General features: G+C 35.8%; 1 protein-coding gene across 4 annotated transcripts in view; it reads right to left on the bottom strand.

The window, feature by feature from the left end:
• Window positions 1-14,072, bottom strand: part of LOC115444119 (CUGBP Elav-like family member 1) — a 465,041-nt gene that overhangs the window by 421,705 nt on the left and 29,264 nt on the right. For all 4 annotated transcript variants that reach the window (XM_037442236.1, XM_037442234.1, XM_037442235.1 and 1 more), the window contains one exon: window positions 12,824-12,855. The gene's annotated coding sequence lies outside the window, so the exon portion shown is untranslated. Of the gene's footprint in view, window positions 1-12,823; window positions 12,856-14,072 lie in introns of those variants that run through there.

Here is a 14,072-nt window from a genome sequence, read left to right on the forward strand (position 1 = left end):
TTCCTTGCTGAGTCAAATACAAATCCACACTCCGATATCATAACTTGTACCCTCACTAATGTATAGATCGTGAGCTCAGACTTACCTCACTGTCACCTATCCTTCTCGCGTCAGGGTGTAACTCACTTACGGCTATTCAATTTGACGGGATATTTTTGAATCAATTTCGCGCTCGACTTGCCACATTTCGTTCGCGGGAGTGCGTTGTTCGTGCGTATAGTTTTATGATACCACGAAAACGCCCCACGACGATAAAACCTAGGGAAAATGCGGCGGAAACATGCTTCGTCTTTATCTAATTTTTTTTTTTCAATTAATTTCGTGCGATTAAATTATTTTTTTACGATGTTGAATTAGATAATTATATACGTTTATCTAATTAGAATTAAGTCCAGTGTATTTTGTGTATACATTATGAATAGTTGAGGAAGTTATAATATACGTCTTAGGTAAAGTAGTGCTCAAGTTATGAGCCTGATATAAATCTACTGGGGTCATAAAGTAATAATTTCTAATAAGCCATAAAATGTGTCTACAACTTGCTCTTTTAAATACTTTATCAAGAATGAAGATGTAAGCCCGTCGTCAGCAACAATTGTGTAGTATTATTCTGTATTTCGTAGTGCTGCTCGCGGCGCCTTCTTCGTGAGTTATCTTTAAATAAATTTACTACTCTCCTTCCTTAATAACATAGAATAATCCCCGTATTTAATCCAGGATTTGGTTTCTTATATATACAATTTCATCCACATGCATACAGCAGTTTGAGGCTTAAATTCTTACTAACATATAAACATCATATTAATAAGAATCAGGACAGTAAGGTTGTTGATTACAAATAACAGATTTAAATCACACGAATTTCCCGCCCCACAAAGCCATAGTTTATTCAAACTACACAGCATAAAATTAAAATTAAAATCTTTTAAGATAAAACAAATTTTAAAAAGTTTCATAATACCGCATACACAGCGAGGGCATTTAACAGCGCATTTCCGAAATCGCGGCGTGTTTTTCTCGCTGAACGCTCTACATTTTTCTCGCAGAACGCTCAACGCGACTCATAGTCGGTTGTTTATCCGTCTAATTAGCGAGCTCTTGCTGCCATACTGAGCCTAAAGTTGTCCAGCTGGGATTTTTATGGTAGTGTTTATTTAAGAGATATTATTTAATTTATATTAATCTTGCTTTCCCTCCGAAAGAGGATTTTGGAACGCAACTGGTGCATGATAGGGTATGAACTAATTACCACATGCTCCACATCACACGCTCTGAGATAAAGTCTGATATGATATCATTTTTTTTAACCAATTATTCTTATATCAACCAAAACTGTTTCCGAGTGACGCGATATATGTTTGTATTCATAAACAAAGGGGTCTCTCGTTTTAAACAAATTATAATTCTTCGTCGTATTTCTAATTGAGGCTTTTTAATATTTTATAAATTATTTATTTGGGTTGCTTAGTAAATAATTAACTATACATTATATCATATACATATAGTCCATTGAAAAGTTACATTTGGGGTTGCGTTTTTTAGAGGACGCAATTTTATTTTTTTGAAGTGTAGGGGGGGTTAGTCTAAAGCTAAAACCAAGTTTGTGGGGTCGCCACCCTTGTCCCGCGGCCGCCATCTTGAAAATAGGGGTTGAAATGGTTTTTACGATGTATCTCTTAAACTATTTATCTGACAAAAAAAATGTATAAATATTTTTTGTTGCAAATTAAATTCTCTACAACTTTGGTCCGGTAACTTTTTGTCGTAGAACTATAAATAAAAAAGTTATAAGCGAAAATGTTAAGAAATTCAATGTTAAGCAATGTCCATTGCAACGTCATCAGAACGTGTGTTTATAAGGTTCATAATACTTTTTTTGTACTCTCATTACGTACAACACAAACCCGCGGTTGTCGGCTTGTACTCGAATTACTTGGATCCTGAATCGCTTTGGCACAGATGAAGCAATTGTTTTTTATTTTTTTTTGCCGATACATTACGTTCAAATCTCAAAACAAATTTGTATTTCCAATCCAAAATACGAAAAGCATCAGAATATAGCAAAGCGCAAAACAAAGGTGACAGCCAGTCGCAAACGTTCAGACAATATTATTATCAGAACAATATCGCGCTTTAAGCCTTATCTACGGATATTCATTGGATAACAATACAGGTCATCGGTGCCAGGACAAATATTTGGGCCTTTTATCCATTTAAGTATTGTTTGCGGGGTATATTTCATAGCCACCGTGGCTTTGACGTTGGGAATGTTTGACTTTGAGCTATCATTTCGCTTTGTATTCGCAATACATTGTGCAAATAATACCCAATGTTTACGGGCTTCGTTACGGGACAGGACATGCGTTATTATTGAAGTTTGTTCAGTAGTCTTTGGTTATCAGATGTAATAAACAGTGCACGTGTTTACGAGTACGACTACCGCGCTGAGGTCGAGAGTTCGAATCCCGGGTCGAGCCAAAATAATTGTGAGTGCGTTTTTCCATTTTAAAAATTACTCAGTTCTAGCTCAGAGTCTGAAAGTTTACGCGGTCATGCCCCCGTGCCTCGGAAAAGCAAGTAAAGCTGTTGATTCTGCGCCTGATCTCTCTCCGGTCATGTCTGATTTGCCGTCTCACCGAACTATAAGAGTGAAGGAACAGAGAGTGCGCCTGTGTATTGCGCACAAACTTGTACACTATAATATCTGATCTCCATTATAATTGGCCGCCGTGGCCTAAATTCGGCTAGGAAAGACTCACTAATTATAAAATTGTCACATAATCCTTTTACGCTCAACAATAAAGTATAAAAAAAAAAATACACACACAGTTAACAATATTAGGCATACGATGGATTCGTTACATTACGTGTAGTAAAAGGGTACCAGCTCAGTATACGCCGTTAAACAGCACTGATTTTCAGCTGTACCCCACAATTATAGCACAACAAATCTTTTTTGAGCGAAACATTTAAAAACAACAAATCTAAAAGATCAACAAATTCTGAAATCGGCTGAGCGGTCTGAGTATACTGAATAACCGTCACACAATTTATTTATTTATAGCTTTTGCACGCGACTCTACCTGCGTGAATGAGTTTTCCGGGATTAAAAGTAGTCTATGTCCTTTCTAGAGACTTAAACTCAAAACTCCTCGAGTTGTTTTTGAGTTTATCGCTTTGAAATAGACAAACAGATGCAGTTTGGGACTTTGTTTTATAATATTATACTAGCTTATGCTCGTGACTTTGCGTGCTTGAAGGAGTTTTCTGGGATAAAACCTGGGAAGGTTTCCAGGGTCTTAAACTATCTTCATATCAAATTTCATAAAAATCCGTTCATTATATTTTGAAAAAATCGATAACATACAGACAGACAGAATGGTACTTTTTCTTAGAATATGTATAGATTTTTTTAAACTTTTTAAGAGGACTAATTACGTCATACGTGTTTGTTGCGTAACATTAAGCGTTTAAGTAGCGCATGCAATTGAAGCTCTCAAATGAAATAAAGATTCCCCGTTTTTTCATTACTGCTCCACTCCCATTGGTCATGGCGTGATGTTATATAGTCTATAGCCTTCCTCGATAAATGGGCTATCGAATATTAAAAAAAATGTTCAATTCAAATTAGTTGTTCCTGAGATAAGCGCGTTCAAACAAACAAACAAACTCTTCAGTGTTGTATTATAATAAAAAATCAAAGACCTTACCAAAGCATAACAAAGAATAGTCTGTGACTTCTGACCTGATAAAATAATAAAAAAAAAACACGACCATTCTCCATAGAATTCTTGCATCAGAACCCAAATAAATTGTCCAATCATTTTGTTTTACTATAAGAGGTAACGTAATAGCCTCAAAATTAGTCTCAAATTGCCTTGAAACCATAAAAATGAACGAGCAACACAAAAGCTCTTTTAAATTCAATGTAATAAGGTAAGAAAATTGGCTAATGGAATTATTCAATGGAATATTAAATTAATTAATTATTCCTGTAAAATACTGGAAAATATCCGAGAATTACCTTTGAGACGTCGCCTCTTATAGATTTAACTACATAATTTTTTTTTTTATAGTTCGTGGATTGTGTAATTCATTCGTTTTGTGGACAGAATATAATTTTACAGTTTACTTTATCGGGAGCAAAGTTTAATTTCGAACAACCCTTTAATACAAACAACATAAAGCTGCGTGCAGATGATTGAGCGCGAATGTCTAATCACAGAATAGTGATATTATCTCACTGTTTATAAAAAAATAAATAGTTTAAGAAACATAGTATTTTACTCGGAATAAAAAAAACATTTAAATAGACTCTTTCGTCTGCTCTACAACTCGCCCATAGTTCAACTCCATGATGTTTAGATTGAGCTAAATCTACCATTCCCGTTTTTTCGAACCTGATAATTAATTTGTTTTAATCATTCCTCATTCCAGTAATACAGGCGATAAGAGGGTAATTATCGAATAATAAGGAAAGTGCGAATGCATAATTTTGAAGGTATTTTTTTCGCCAGTTAATTACAATATTCAAGCACTGTAGTATTTAAGAATATTGTTGCCAGTGTAATAACCGGACAATTAAAAAAAATATATATTCTTCATACCCAGTAATTATTGAGCATTTTGAATTTTTTTAAAGACCGTCAAAGTTACTCCAATGCACTGCACGATGTTAAGCGGATTGGGGTCCAATAATAATAATCCAATATGTCGACTTACGAGAAATGATTACCCCTCGACAGTTGATACAATTATGCCGGCCTGTTGAAACCGGATATACACAATCCGATCCCGGAAGGCGACTCATTACGTGGGTCACTGTGGCGGACTTTTACATCTTGTACGGTGGTCGCTATGCGGGCGGATATAAAATATACCCTATCACCAACAACACTGTGTTTCAAATTGATGAGCGTAACACCATGGACTTCCTTTTCAAAGCTGTGTGTAGCATTAATACCTAATATTTATAAGGCAGTTGTAACACTTATGATTAGATTATGGCGTTCATTTCTTCACCCAAAAATTTTGTTTAAAAAAATGCTTAAATTATAAGAGCTAAGTATATTACCCACATAGTCTACACACCACTTTATATGAAGCACCACAACGCCTAGCCACCCTCGTCGAGCCAAAATGGCGTGCCATATGATTGATTACATTTTTTTTTGTCTCGTTCAACATTTTATTGAAATTGATGGCTCGTTCGGCATTTGATAATAAACTTCAAACAATTTGCTAATCGTATTGACGTTGTAATTGTGTTTCATTTCAATATCAAAAAAGCTATCAGGATGAAATGAATCACTTTTTGATCGTGACACGGTAAAGTGTTTATAATAACTTGATGTACTGGTGGTAGGTCTCTCATATGTGAGAGTCCGCCTATGTAGGTACCACCGCAATGTTTATTACTACCGCTAAGCAGCAGTGTCTAGTCACTGTTGTGTTCCGTTTTGAAGGACATTGTAGCCAGTGTAACTACTGGATATAATGAGACTTAACATCTCACGTCTCAGAATGACGAACGCTGTGGAATACCAAACAATACTTTGTATTTCAAGGTAATTGGATGGTGTTTCGACTGTTTATGGGCGGTCGTATCGCTTACCATTAGGTGAACGCCAAGCTCGTCAGGTCATTCAAAGAAATAAAAAAAAAATGTAACTAGACTTTAGTGTAGTGATATTGTCGAAAACAATCATTTTCAAAAATTCCTTTCAGAGTACCTTTTTCGGTAAATTATAATTAAGTAGGAATTAATTATATTCCTTTCAAAAGAAAGATTAATTATAAAGTAATTTTGAAACGAGGTCTGAGTGAAATTTTACCTTAATTTAATCGAGGCGACTGCCCAGATAGTCGTAGCGATGGATATACAAGCCTTGTGAATGGTCTGGCCAGAGTTGTGAGGTTCGGCCTCCACGTTACATGAGGCTTTATTATATTTCCGGTGACTATTAGCGGCAGTCTGGGACCGTGATATGCAACGTTGTTAGGGTTTATTACATTACTTTGACGATAAGTTCCTCTTGCTTAATAATGGATAGTTAAAGTTGACTGTAATTAAGTAAGTGCATCAAAATAGGTTTAGAATTTTATCGTGTATTTTATATAAAAAAAAAATAGTACAGTTGTAAAATTGCAATACATAACTTTGAATTTTCAAGCGACCTATAACTCAGTCCACCCCGTGACCGTAAAGGCTACATAGTCTTCGACACGTCAGGAGAAAATTAAAATGCAAAAATCGCGATAAAACCCGAAATCTACTTTTATTTTGACATCTTACATTCACGTAAGCATAATAAATTAATAAGTAAGTTACATTTTATAATGTAACTTCGTCACATTATAAATGTGTTTCGTATTTAAATATTTTTCGAAATAAACTCAGCATACGACAAAGCTTCGTATATCAGAACTAAAAAAAAACACAAACGACTTAACCACCGAGCGTATCAATTTAAAACGCGAGTTCCATATGTAACGAAATCATTCTGAACAGAAATATTCAAATTACCTGACGTACACACAACCAAATCCTAATCAACAAACAAATTTGATTTCTTAAAACTGCTTGACCATGATTTAATTTTATTGTTATTACACTCGATTTAAAATGAGCTAAATAATCAACCGGTTACGATAGTCAAGTACCAACGTGTACCCTCCAGCGTCCTCTCAATCCGAGCAAAGGGTTACGTAGCAACGCATCTGAGGGGCTTCCCTCCGACGAGCCTGGTGGGGCTTCTTCGAGTAATGAACGAAGGTACCCTTGTTTATGGGGTAATGGGCAAAGTCCAATTGAAAACTGGGAAGTTTGTAGTTGTTCTTTTAATACGTTATTTACGGCTTCTGTAAAAGCGACTTGCCAATTTGTTTAAATGGACTTTTAAATGCTGCGCAGTTTTTATACAACTCATCATCTATTTTATTTGTGAACCTGCAGCCATTAAAACGAAAAAGTAATACCACAGGACGGTTGAATATTCATTTTCATATTTATAATATTAACATGGATAAATTTTTAAACACCAAATAAATATTATTTACGACCACTACATGAAATTAAACAAAACAGACAATACTATAGCATTAAAACTTAAAATGTACACGGCGTTTTGTAGCAAAAGCACGAAGGCGGCAACTCCCAATAAAATAGCAGCTTGCAATCACAATCTCGAGGGATTGCAGGCAACAATCAATCCGTTGCTGGAAAGTAATTTACTTTTCCCGCCTTGTAAATAAGTATCAAACGTGGACGCCAAAGCATTCCGAGCGAGACCCTGGGGCTTGGAACAAAATGAACTGGTGGCGAACTTAAGTTGTTTTTTCACATTTCCAATGTGATTGTCCGCGAGCGTGTTTTGCGCTTGACTTTTGAAACAAAGAAATTTGTCTGCATGATGTTGCGATTTGTTTGTGAGCGTGTTTTGTGTTTGATGGAACATCCATGTCGTTATTGCTGCTCGAAGTTACTATTGGAATTCTCTATTTGAATATTAACTTACTTTGAACGAAGTGTGTATCCTACAGTGTACATACTTTGCATTAACCTACATAGTAATTCCAACGGAAACCAACCCTTGAATGTTTTTATTATATTATTTTATAAATTTGAATTCTGAACGTATTTTTGTATTATAGGCATCAACTCTATCTGGAAATGAGTGGAATATATGTTTGTAACTCCTCTCTGTACTTCTCTTCTTCTTCTGCTTCTCTGACCTTTTATTTATATAAATTGCGAATAAAGACTACTCACGGCCGTTTACAATAAACGATCCCAATCTTAAGATCAGAATCTTAGTCTACAATCCGATCCCTAAGTTAAACCTCGTAAATAAGTTAGTTGTAAGCATGTCAAAAATCTATTTTCTGATTGGTTCATTCCTTCAGTAGATCAAATCCATTGAATTGTTTATTAAACAAAAGTTAGTGCTCCCCGAGATTCGCCTAGTTACACTGCCTGTTGTCATAAAATACTTACCACTGTCAATCTTAGCTTACAGGACTTGCGTTGGTGGATGTGAGGGCGGGATAATTTTAAACTAGCCACGAGCCCGGTTCGAGTTTCAGGAGCCTTATTCTCTATACTACAGGTTATGTTGCCAGTGCATAACAAACACGTAACGCACCTCATCGCGTTTAAGACAATAGATATAGGCACACATAATACCATTCCACGGTAATTTCACGATGATAACATAACGCGGCCGTGTTACGAGTTTTCAATTTAATATAGAATAAATTCCTTATAGGCTAATGAAATTCCAAAACTCTTTTAGTGTTTTTTTACTTACAAAGGAATCCGTGTTAGAATTATCAAGCTTTCATAGTTATCGGTTGAAGGTAAGTTATATCTATCGGTCAAACAATAATTAAGTTGTAACTCATAATTATTACATGAATCCGAACAAAGACTCGGTTAGTATACACTACACTTCATATCCTTTGCTTGTCGTTCTTATGTTTAAGAGATCATTTAGTGCTCGCAAGCAATGATATTTTAAGAAATAAATATTCACCATTAGTACATACAATCTGAACATTCCAAATTATTCAAATCGAATCGTTATCGTACTATGCGCTAATGAAGAATACTAGCCGTTTTAATTTCTGCAGGGGCCTTATTCTCTATCCCGCACGTTATTTGAACAGTGTGTAACAAGCACGTAACACAACGCATCATGTTTAAGACTATAGAAATTTGGCTTACAGAATACCATTCCACGCACATTTCTCGAAGATAACATAACACGGCCGCGTTACGCGTTTACACTATCATACAGAATAAGGGCCCAGTTCGTATTTGTTCAGATACGTTGGCTCTTTTATATTCCATCTGAATGTGAAGAACATGTAGGTTTTTTTTTTGCACGGCAATGTAATCCCATTGCACCTGATGGTATGTGGAGTGCGGTCCAATAGAATGTCGACAGACTAGAGATTATTACCCCTCGACAGTCGATACAATTGTGCCGGCCTGTTGGTTGGATATACACAGTCTGATCTCGGAACGCGAGACACTTACGTGGCTCGCTGTGCCGGGTTTTAGCACCTTGTGTACGGTGGTCGCTATCCGAGCGAAAAGATTGCCCACAACTATAGGTAATAAGAATAATGGCACCAGATACCTTTGCAATTTGCAACCATAAAAATACACTAGCTGTCATCCAATCCAAATCCATCCAATATTAGCAATTTCTGAGCTGCATTCATATGCATAAAATGTGGATGAAACGCATCATCGCTGTAAATCCGTCGTGGTATCATCCATAATATGCAGTTAATCTTTATAGGATTGGATTCAAATGCATTCGCGTTAATGTCGATTCCTTTTTGCCCTGACATTATGACTAGCCAAAGTGGACACAATGAGGCAGTAAGAGGAGTTATTAAAAAAGCTGTGTCTACTAGAAATCTTTTTTGAGAAACCGGTGCATTATTTATGAAGATAATATTTTTATCTAAATTCACATATTTTGGAAATAATACAGCAAAAAATTACCAATTTACACAAAGAGTCTTTGTGCCAATTAATCTTGTGTTGCTTTTGTTTCTAGTCCAGCGGAAAACTATGTGATGGAGTTTATTAATAATAATTCGAACAATTCTAACTTCACAAAGAGCATGATTTTCCACTAAAAGAGCTACGCCAAATGCAAATAAAAAAATGTGTATTAAATAATCAGTGACGTAATCAAAGACACGTTTGTAGTCCTCGTGCTTTTCTTAATGAATATCAGCCCCTCAAAGTGAACGAAAGGAAACGAACGAACAAACGAGTATTCGGATCCGAATGAGAGTTAATAAACGCGTTGACAAGTTAACGAATAAAAAAATGTTTCAATAAAGAACCGTAAAACACTGTATTTTCCTTCTCTCTCCCACCAGCCCTTCACTACCACTGCATAATTTTATATTTATGATACAATTTAAACTCAAAGCGTCCATAAAAAACGACAAATGCGAGACATTACCGCTTGCTTTATTAAAAAATATTAACATTTTAAAGAATGCCTCTCCGCTCGTAAATTAGAAACAGCAAGGCGTTGTTGGAAATGTTTTTATGAAATACCATCGCGATGGGAGTACATAGCCCCATGTACCAGTTTATTTGGACCAATTCCAAAAAACTTCATAAGCTGAACTTGTACGGGCATCTGTAGAGTGCGCGACGGGGCTAAGTGAAAAGTTAGCGTTCAAATTACATTTGCGCCAAAGAAAAAAGTATATTTTTGGCGTTCGCCCGTGTTAAGAATGTAAGAGGCTTAAAATAACAAAATTTCGACTTTTTCTTATCTCGCGTGAAAGTTTTTTTTCATTCGTGCGAATCGCGAAATCTTCAAATGCGACGCGGTTTGATATCGAACGAAGGTGCGTAATCGCCGCTTATGTACAGGTGGCTCCGTTTTTCACAACTTTATGCAAAATAGTATTCAAATTTAATATCCGAGGGCTGCAGGTATTATGTTTTATAAATTAGTTTGAGACGCTCTTAAGTTGTGTAGGTATGACCTCGCTTTCTTGTTGAATTACTTTTACTTGTGTCCGATACGGTCGATCAATATTTTCGTACAGTCTGTATCGTGTTATTTATAAATTAGTAATGGCAGCCTCTATTAAGTAAAGTAGTATTTGACGCCAATAATTTTAGGGTAGCAAAATAACATGGTCAAACTTGAACCTAACGTTTGCAATAAAATTTTGTTTATACAAGTAATACATACGTATTATATATACTATATACTATTGTTACAATAAAAAATATTTGTCACGAGTATCCATAAGATTATCAACTTTTTGCTATAAAAGGGCTGCTCATCGAATCGCTCAGTCAGTCGTCCATCAGCTCTCGAAGCGTTCGGTTGTCCGTAATAGTTGTGTGACAAGATATTGCATGTTTATAAGTAAATAAAATAAATAAATAGAAATTAATAAGTGTGAAGTAATTGTTATTTTTTTAGTTAAAAATTGTAAAATTGCTAAAACTATAATATTAATTTCATAATACTTTAGAGAATGTTTGTTGAACGTTGTTATATATTTGCTCAATGTATAAAAAAAACATGATTGGATAAATATTTTAGTACTAGCGGTAGCGGGTTAAAACATAATGATACATCCAATTAATTAAAGAAAATCAACTTTCTAACAACCGCGTAGGATAATGTGTTTTCTAAATACTTTTTATTTAGAAAAAGACCAAAAACACGTCTCACAATTTCAAAGAATATAGAGAGCAATTTATTTAATTAGATCCAATAGTCGTCTAGACAGGCTAACAAATACACTGTATCGTTTTTATTTTCATTAGCTATGTGAGAACACTTGAAACGTATACACGATACAATTCGTTTGTGTACCGTAAAGGTCACGTTGTCCTTTAATTTGAGTGTTTAAAATAAATTCAGCTTGTTTTGTTTGAGTAAATTTGAACTTTACGTCGTGTTAGCGCGTGCCTAGCTGTCGAATTAATTAAAGTTATTTTAGTTTTTATTGTAAAATTTATTCCAAAATTGTTTTCTATGTGAGATTAATAAAGAATTTTGGAATTAAATTTACAAGTATATCCAGCAGTAGCATACATGGTCTAGCAGACCTTATGTGTGTAAATCAAGAGACACAGGAATCATGGCCAACGAGCAAAAGTGAATTTCCTAATACAGTGCAACGTGAGTTCTTGGAATAAATTTTCAGGTCGGCTAACACTTTTCGTGGGGTATTTACAACACCGCCCGAGATTAAATCATTCCCAATTCAAATTGAGCATGAGTTTAATGGCCTCAAATTTTCTACAACGTACTTGAAAAAAACATTGTTTGGTGGGCCCCGCATTGATGAGAGCTGGTGAGGTATGTACACATATACTAATGCCATTTATAGCCGGAGTGGTAGGCAGAGGCGCAACTAATGCACCCATTTTTCCCCGAGTGTATGCAATTCTTGATGTGATAGAGGAGAACCTATCGTAGATGAAGATATTAACGAACAAATGGCGGCCAATCTCAACGGAGATCAGCCAGGTACGTAGGGTATATTATCGTGCACAAGTGTGTGCGCAATACGGTGCACTTTTTGTTCCTTCACTCTCATAGTCCAGTCAGACGCCAATCCAACTTAACCGTAAAGAGATCAAGCGCAGGACCAAAACTTTACGTGCTTTGTATAGTACAAAATACCTCTACCGTCGAGCGACACAATGCCTATAAAACTATGCGATAGAAATTAACAGTTACAGACGACTAAGGTTAAAATTATGAATTAAGTTAAAAGCCCTTAACACCTACCCACGGAACCTAAACGCACAAATCAACATTCCGTTGAGAGCTCGGGCCCAAGTCGTAAGCCTGTGTCCTCGAGATTCGAATTTATAATCTCAATTTAACATTTTAAGGTAGTGTTTTAAAGTCGGGTGACTTTGATATCAATGTGATTATGATATCAATAAATGTTGTCACATATTTTATGTACTAGGAAACATGATAATTAATTCTACATTAATGAGTGGGAAAGAATGCCTACAGCATTTTGTCCGCATGTATTACATTTATATTTAAAGATTGTAAAATAAAAATAAAATTAGATATAGTTAGTATGGTTGTTATACAAGTGTAAAAATTATAAACAATATAATGTTTTTGTATTCTTTGGTGTTTATTAAATTATTTTTCACTGATTATAACCTAAGATTTCTCAAATCTGTGCTATTTTAATAGAGTATGATTTACCCAACCCAAATATAATAAGTTATATAGGTATATGGAGTACACAATGATAATAATGTTAGATTGGAAAAACAGAAACTACTTACATATGTGCGCCAGCTTGCCGATTTTAGAAGACCTGGAATAGTAGAAATTATATTTAGAATTAAAATCCACGTTTCTATCAAAGGTAAAATTGGTATATGATAATAATTTACCCAATCTCATTTATTTGTTTTGGGCGTGCGCGGCAAAGTGACTCAACTGCACCCAATGGTAACTAGTGATGAGTCCAAAGGGTAGTCGACTGACGAGAGATGATTTCTCCTCGGCAGTCGTAACAATTATGCCAGCCTTTTGGAACCGTATATACACAGTCTGATCCCGGTACACGACATACGTGGACCACTATGATGGGTTTTAACACCTGGTGTGGTCGCTGTCCGAGTGGATATAAAATATATTGTACCACCAACAATATCTTACAGTGACTTGCCTATCTATGACTGCCTCGATGGCGTAGTTGTATTGCATTTCCGGTACAATAGCGCTCTGAGGTCCTGGGTTCGAATCCCGGGTCGGGCAAAATGATATTTGGGTTTTTTCTGCTTAGTATCAGCCCGGAGTCTGGAATTTGTGCCCGATATGGCGATAGGCTCGCCCCCTATCACATCATGGGACGGAACATACTTGGCGAAAAGTGGGTGCCCTAGTTGCGCCTCTGCACACCCCTTCGGGGATAAATGCGTGATGTTATGTATGTATGACTTGCATATCACAGGTGCATGCTACTGGTTATGTATGTGGTCATATTTAGACCTATGTTCGACAGTAGACATCCTGTTGCTAATTATGAAGAACAAGGAAGGTAACGCTCATTACCAGGCGAGCGACTCGCCTATCTCATCGCATTTGGTCGCGTAATTGTAAAATGTTATTTTATTGATATCACATATAAAGCTGAATAGTTTGTTTCTCTGTTTGAATAGGCTAATCTTAAGAAATACTTAACCGATTTTAAATTTATTTTCGCTAATAGGGAACTACATTATGGCTGAGCGCTATACACTTCTTATTATCCCTGAAAAGCTCTTTCACGCGGTCGGAGCCAGAGGCCAAAATTTGTATATCATGAACATATTTCGGCTTGCTAACTCGTTATTCAGCCATCATTTGTCGACGTAATTGTGTACACTTTATTCTACACATGTTCCCCCATTAATTCGCTGTTTGTATCTGTCAAGCTGTCAGACAGGCAGGTCCTGCAATTAACCGGCGCGAACGTTCAAAGCATAAAATGATGACAGATGCTCAACGAAAATCAAATAATGAATAAAACGGCGAGACTAAGAAGTT

Source organism: Manduca sexta, chromosome 24, assembly GCF_014839805.1.
Source record: "Manduca sexta isolate Smith_Timp_Sample1 chromosome 24, JHU_Msex_v1.0, whole genome shotgun sequence".
NCBI lineage: Eukaryota > Metazoa > Arthropoda > Insecta > Lepidoptera > Sphingidae > Manduca > Manduca sexta.